Source organism: Schistocerca piceifrons, chromosome 8 (assembly GCF_021461385.2).
Source record: "Schistocerca piceifrons isolate TAMUIC-IGC-003096 chromosome 8, iqSchPice1.1, whole genome shotgun sequence".
In the NCBI taxonomy this organism is placed as follows: domain Eukaryota; kingdom Metazoa; phylum Arthropoda; class Insecta; order Orthoptera; family Acrididae; genus Schistocerca; species Schistocerca piceifrons.
In genome coordinates this window covers 350,672,545-350,680,469 of record NC_060145.1, presented here as the reverse complement: position 1 = coordinate 350,680,469, position 7,925 = coordinate 350,672,545, and the positions used below count along the sequence as shown (strand labels likewise).

The window sequence follows — 7,925 nt, the reverse complement described above, 5'->3', positions numbered from 1 at the left end:
ATCTTTTAGATTACACTTATAGCATGATCTGTGGTGTGAATTTGATTCGACTTTCGATTCATATACTAACCATATACTATTTCCTAAATCAAACCTAAAAATGAGCCCCACCATTTACAACGAAGTTCACTTCATGTTATAACTGGTCACAGACACCATGCTTTCAGTCATTTATTCAGCCCTGAGTGTCAAATCATCTGAATTTCTATGCATTTCAATTGATTATTAGCTCTAGACTCTATCCTACAGAGGAAACCTCACAACATTTTAATTAATATTTGCTAAATATATTTAGTATTTTTCTCTGGCAAGTTACAGGAGGTTGGAGATTACACGGCGAGGGAAAAAGCTCTGTCACATACATGGGGAAGGTGGGAGGGAAGTTTGAAGACAAAGTATCTGCATTATTAACACAAGTGATGGAATGTACTCGTCAGACAGCATAGAAATGGGTCAAACATAAAAGTAACAATGCTATAGTTCAGTACGAGCAAAAAATTCTAACTTTCCAATCTGTGCAGATCCACCCACTTGAAGAGGGTAGAGGCAGCACCAGTTTAAAATTTTTGTTGAGACTTCTGGATTCCTTGCCGCAAGAGTGGTTCGTATGCAGACCACCCAAAGTCGACCTACAGCTTCACCACGCGCTGCCGACCTGTTTAGCTTATCAGAATAAAGACTGCCAAACGAGAGACGCCTTGAGGGTTCTTTGTTCGCCGTCCTTGGTAAATGAGGGTGCGAGAGACATGGGACAGAGTGGAGATACTATGTTCTCTGGAACACCAGCACCTGACCAGCAAACGTCACTCTTTCCACTCTCCCAAGCTACCTTCAGGACTTTGGTGATAGTGGCCACCTCTCCCAGCAGTGGTTGTTTTCCCCGGTGTCTCAGATGTATACCTCTTTTAGTGGCAGCCTCTGCAGGCGGTGTTTGCTTCCCCCGGTGCCTGAAATGTATACTCCTTTCCCTTGAATAAAAACCTGTGGTTCCTATATAGAAATTGGTTCTACTTCTCATTTACTTGGTCATCCTAATCTAAATGCCCACTCAGTACCGAACCATGCCATCCCCTGGTGCCACGTGCATTGGATATGTTCTCACTAAACGATCCAGAATAGTGATCTATGTACATCTGGTTGCCGCCATTATCCCATGTTAGCATTGGCAGGTGCGACGCACCACATTTGGTGGAGCATGTAGCCGCCCGTGCTGATGTTAGCGAGTACTGTGCAGTGCTCGGACACTTGTCTTCGGAAGGTAGTGCATCTTGGCAACGGTGCACGCTCAGGCACAAACGTGTGTGTCTAGAAGCTGCACGCAGGCCGTCCTTGACTAGAGATTGCGGTTATAGCTGAAAGAACCGGTTTTCTATTATATTGCTTTTTCCAACGCCAGTTTAACTGGTTCCTGAAATAACCTACTTTCGGTTTTATATTCCTGCTATTTTCCGCACTAAATGTAGAAATGGAACAAAGATTGGAAAATTTTGACTCCCTCAGCTTCAAACTATATAGAACCATATTATTGGCAACGGCCTTGCCACAGTGGTTACACCGGTTCCCGTGAGATCACCGAAGTTAAGCGCTGTCGGGCGTGGTCGGCACTTGGATGGGTGACCATCCAGGCCGCCATGCGCTGTTGCCATTTGTCTGGGTGCACTCAGCCTCCTGATGCCAACTGAGGAGCTACTCGACCGAATAGTAGCGGCTTCGGTCACGAATACCATTATAACGGCCGGATGAGCGATGTGCTGACCCCACGCCGCTCCTATCCGCATCCTCCACGGAGGATGACACGGCGGTCGGATGGTCCCAGTAGGCCACTCGTGGCCTGAAGACGGAGTGCTTATAGAACCACATTATTAACTTAAACTGACACGTAACAGGAAACTAAGTTCGTCCACCATTCATTACTTTTCACGAAAAGTGATAAGTGAATGACTACCGCAAAAATCAGTATGTTCTACTACGGATTACAATGTTTTTTTTTTTTTTTGTTTTACTTTGGAACTCTCCTCAAAAATCTTGTACTAATAGAGGATGATACCACTATTTGAACACTACGAATAGTCAGCGATAAAGTGTGAAACCCGAGGTTGAAAAACTCGATTTTTTGTGTTAATTTGTCCGTTTTCAAATGCTACAAGCAGTTAAAGGTATGCTATGTAGACACAGGCAGCAGATCAGCTGCTTTCTGTTTTTATTGTAAATAACGAATGAACTGTTAAATTTTAAGTCTCGTCGTTATATTACATAGCAAATTTGCAGGAGCTCCTTTCGTTTCTCATATTTTAAAATAAATGGTCATTGTACTTCATTGCTAAAACACGTCGTAAAATACTTATGGACTAGGGATAGTACCATTTAGTAGTACATCTGAATTCCGACGACGACGGTGAGAATCTACCATGTAGACCAGGTGGGGCAAGTCTTGCACGCATGCATGTACATGCTGAGAGGTACCCACATGCCTTGCTCATACTGTGGCATCAAGCAGTCAGGCCTGCAAGATGAGTGGTCCGCCAAGCGAGTGGATTCATGCTTATTTATCAAGTAATATGAGCTCTAGTACTCACAATTAAGTTACAAATTATTCTACTGTTTGAATATTAACCAACGGAAACGGATAACGCACATCTCACTATTAAAAATTTACACAACTCTGATTGTTCACTACGCACTGGCAATACCACATTTTCTTTCTTATTTGACGGCTTTGATCAACACGTGGCCATCGCACTGAATTTGAATGGCGCACACATTATAAATTCTGGGTATCATGACAACATACTATTCGAAGGAAAAGGCCACCAATCTTTTTCTTTTCACTATTCCGATAAATTGTATAACCTAAACACACAAATTCTATAACCTACAACAATAACACATGATAAATTCCACCCAGTGGGCATGGCTTTACATTGGTAATCCTCTGTCTTATGGTCTCGTAATTATTTAACGCTACAGTACACTTTCTGGATAGGATGGTGGATCTTTTACTATATCTCACAATTCGACTCTCACACCCATCATCACGAAAATTTCCTCCGGACCGAGTGGTACAAAAAGGAACATGCATAACCCACTGCCTCTGAAACTATCTTGTTACTCTCCCATGCCAACCATACATACTTAAATTTCATGAAATACATCACACTGGCAACAAACAATACAAAGAATAGTCACAACGTTATAATCACATCACTTTCAGCTTTCCCACTTCAATTAGTATTTATCCCAGTTTCACACGACACTGCCCCACTTCGTAACTTTTCTTTCCTACTATGAAATATGGAGGATATATGCACGTCTTCCTGTGCAATGCAAGCCAAGTGGCGTTGCTGGATAGACGACTGACTGATCTTGCTTCTCTCTCAGAGTATTATAGTTTGAATCAAGCGTCACATGGAAATATAACACGCAAAGTAATATTAAGAACATATTCATCACACACGTGAGTCCTCAAATGATACCATGGACGAGTACTTCTCTTTATCCTTTGTCTCGTACACAGATTGAGACTCACACAGTACTCACCACGTGGAAGTACTCGTCTCTAATGTCAAGTCCTGCACACGCCATTTCTTAAATATTTCCAACTTATAGTACACACGCTAGTAATTCAGCTTAACTTAAGCACTCGGAAGTATTTCAATTTATTGCTACACGTGGTTTCATTGTGACCATGGGTCACTTCCGAAGATTACTACGATCCCCTTAATATTACCTGCCTGACATTTAATTCTCCCCCCAAAATTTCCTGAAATAGAGAAATTATTATCCCAAACTACTCTTAAGTATTCCACATGCATACCATTCCATCCACTCTTTTGTCTAAGACAGGTCTTACCAACACAAGATCCAGCGCCAGAATGCTGAAACATGGCCGTTCTTCAGGTCAGCTCGCATCTCCACCAAGGTGGGGGAGCACCATGCTACCATATTGGTCAGCCACATTTCAGGCGCTCAAAACTCAGATAAATTTCATCTCTTTGGTTCCACCAAAGGTGACCAATGGACCGTTTCGAAGGTGAACATATATTGCACATTCACTATCTGTGGTTAGCAGACGATCATACATTCATTCATTCCGCAGATCTCACCAAATTGGATGTAGGGATTTATTTTGTGGGAGTGCACATGTGATCAATTAAATAAATAAATTGTCATTCTTTCTTACACTGGTATCCGGCTTTGGTTTATTAAGTGAAATTGAGTTATTATTACAAAAAATATGTTGCTCTGACAAGAATAACTAAGAATGTTGGACCTATTTTCAATGTCGGGCGGTACTGTACCCTTTCAATGCATACTGTCTAATAGAGCATGCCCCAAGGTAAAGGTACATTATTGTCTCGTTGTACCATTTCTTATGTCACGTTTTTATTGCTCATTTCTATCGACATTGTTATTAAAATAACGCAATATTTCAAAACAGTGTAAATGTTATGATAAAAATCGGCTCGGCCATTAAAAAATGTTTGTTCAAGAACGAAAAATCTTAGCACTGCTGTTATGTCTAATTGATATTTTGGTTTCTTTATCCGGTTATTCGTAAAAAAAGAACGACTCTTGTTACAATCAAGACCATAAAAATACCGAAAACACCAGTCAGCTTTTCCAATCCGTATCTCCGGACTGTGCTGCGTCCGCAACTATCTTCAGCTCTGCTCAGTTTCTGTCGGTCGGAACCTGTTCGTTCTGTTGTTGCTGCCAGATCGCTGCCCAAACGTTGACTCCACTCAGTGCTGCTGCTGCCTATTCCTGCCATCTCCGTGGGGGTCTCGACGTCAACGCTCGAACCGTCGTCACCTCGCTGCGGTGCCTCCAAAAGGTATGCTGTGTGCGCTGTCACGATACGCTGCTGCCACCATTATTTTCACATGACGATGCCAATGTGAGTGTCACTAGCCACTGCTTTAGCACACTGTTATTGATCCGCAAGCAAATGTACATGCCACTGACAGCTCTCCTTCTTGCTGTAATCATTCCCCCAAAGACGCAGCCTGCTCAGGTAATACCTCACAGACTGAAGATGAAGACTTCCTTGGGTATTGGCTAGGAAAAAGTAACAACCTCGTGGTTAAAAATGCGGAATTGGAAGATAACAATGTCAATTTGCGAAGACAACCAGCCACCTCAAAGTCGTGTTTCAATTTTCAGGCTACGCTTGTTGAAGTGAGAGGAGTCCAAACTATGTTGGAAACTATTCCATCTGCCTTTGCAAGTAGTCTTTCAGCAGATAATTTAATCTTTTCCTTCTCAGAAAAACTCACATAAAATGTGAAAGCAAGTTTCCAAAATGAACACAATGTGGGTCGCATTTGCGTATGGCCTGACAATTTTTTATTAAATGTACCGCAACTGAAGTTGACCGGGCTGCATGCGTTAATGTCGACTTGGTTGACACTTTGAAAAATGCCGAAAGATACAAGAGGTTTGGCATGGGGTATCCCAGTAAGTGGGATGTTAGTTACCACTGTAATCAACTGCCGACCCGTAGGTAAAGGTCGGTAGAAGGTCTTGAACAGCTTGCAGAAGGGCTACCTCATGCATTTTACACGTATCGACGTGCCCCTAGAGGAAGCCAGATGCTTTATTACTACCCTGATGCATAATAGTGAGCTGCGCCACGTGTTTACCCTTGAGTCAGGCTGCGGACATGTAAGCAAGCTGGTCATATGGCTGTTAAATGCTTGGCGCGTTACTGTCCAATTCACCACGATTTCGGCCACCTAGGAATGCATTGTCCGTGATCCCAAAAAAGACAAGACAACCCTTAGTTGTAGCACCACTACCCATAGTATAAGTTTTCCAGTCTGAAAAGCAGAAATGCGGAATATGCAACCATCCACCACTAGTGAAAGTGAACCCCAAAAGCTATCGAGGCATGAAGGAGGAGGCACGCGAGGAATTCGAGGAAAATCACCCTGAAATCTAGTAGATTTGTGCAATCTAGAAAAGTTAAGTGTTTCTTTCTCCTGGCGGAAAGTGGCTGTTAAACCCGCCCTGTTGTCGTATTAATGGTTTGGGTACCGAAGTGAAACACGCCGTAGGCGTGTGTTGACACCACATATGATTCTGAGATGAAAGCTACACAACAGCAAAGGTCTGATTTGGTAGTCCTTCTGGAAACGATTTCCTGCACCAGTATTAGGACTTCACTGATTTACGGTCGCTCACTGTTCAAAAATGGTTCAAATTTCTCTGAGCACTATGGGACTTAACATCTTGGGTCACCAGTCCCCTAGAACTTAGAACTACTTAAACCTAACTAACCTAAATACATCACACACATCCATGCCCGAGGCAGGATTCGAACCTGCGACCGTAGCAGTCGCGCGGTTCCTGACTGAAGCGCCTAGAACCGCTCGGCCACCGTGGCCGGCGATCACCCACTGTCAAATTCAGTAAAACTATCCACTATTTTGGAAGCTACAGCACCTTAGAAAACGTGAAGAAATCTCATGAAGGCCGCCACTCCCCCAAGTTCCAATACACCTTGGTGTTAAAGGCAGTCACCGCTTCAATAATAAACTGAGGCACTAGAAGAGGTCTCTGGTTGACAGTCAAAATGAAATTACCTCAGGGACCATTCTTTCCTTCATCCTCTCACTGAAAATGACACCCTCGATAGGGTACAGGAGCGTGCGAAACGAGGCATGTGTAGAACGTGGGAGAAAAAGTAGGAATTGTTGTGTGTCTAGACAAATTTGTAGTACGAGCCATAGTAATACCGACCAGGTATACTGGATAACCAAGTGTGATGAATACCTTTTAAAAGAGAGCTAAGGTAAGAGGGAAATAATTACCAGTTTGAGAAGTGTACGGGATCATGCCACTCCTTAAACAGTAATTGCAGGATAAGTTGTCCCATTTGATTGACTGTGAGAACGGTTTGTTATAACAAGCTTTAGATGTGTGTACATGGTTATTCAAAGAGAGGCAGTAGTTCCTAGTACTGACCCTCTATATTTTAAAATCTCTACTACCAGTGCTAGACCAGTCGCTATGAATCTATACTGAATTCCGTATCAGTTACAGTCTGTAGTGAAAAAAACAGTCCAGTAATAACTTGATGCAAGAATTATTCAACCATCGGCTATCCCCTGGTCGAGTCGAGTTGTAAATATACCATAGAAGTCAATTAATAGCTAGCAGATCTATCGCCTATTGTAGAGATGGGAGTAGCAAACAAGTCTACAATACTGGACACCAAGTCGTTGTCACACCTGAACGAAACTTCCCAAAAATTAGGGCATGTCGAGTTTGTCACTACCCTTGACTATCATCAGATACCAGTGGCTCTTCAGGACCAGCCAAAAACAACTTTTATTGCACCTTCGGGATTGTGCAAAGTTTTTCAAATACCTTTTGGCTTATGAGATGTACCTGTCACATAGCAAAAATTAGCTGATTTGCTATTAAGGTGTCTGAAACTCACTACCTCTTTGGTCTGTTTTGACAGCATTTTAGAATTCTCTTGAACCACTGAAAAAAATGTGTTCACGAGGTTACAGAATACTCACTTCAGTTTGCAGTTCCAAAAATGCTCTTTTGCAGGATCACAAATTCAGGATTTGGGACACGTTATTAGCTCCGATGGGGCAGATCAAGACCCACAGGAACCTTAGATGGTTTACCTGCTCTAACGAATGTAAAGCAATTGCATTAAGCAATTATTATCATAGACTTGTAATGAATTATACTACTTTCATTAATCCCTTAACCAAGGCCGACCGCAGTGGCCGAGGAGTTCTAGGCGCTTCAGTCTGGAACCACGTCACCGCTACGGTCGTAGGTTCGAATCCTGGCTCGGGCATGGATATGTGTGTCGTCCTTAGGTTAGTTAGGTTTAAGTAATTCTAGGGGACTGATGACCTCCGATGTTAAGTCCCATAGTGTTCAGAGCCATTTTTGAACCT

At 42.7% G+C, this 7,925-nt stretch overlaps 1 pseudogene; it reads left to right on the top strand.

The window, feature by feature from the left end:
- Positions 1–1,527: 1,527 nt before the first annotated feature.
- On the top strand, positions 1,528–1,645 carry LOC124712610 (annotated as a pseudogene).
- The last annotated feature ends 6,280 nt before the right edge of the window (positions 1,646–7,925 follow it).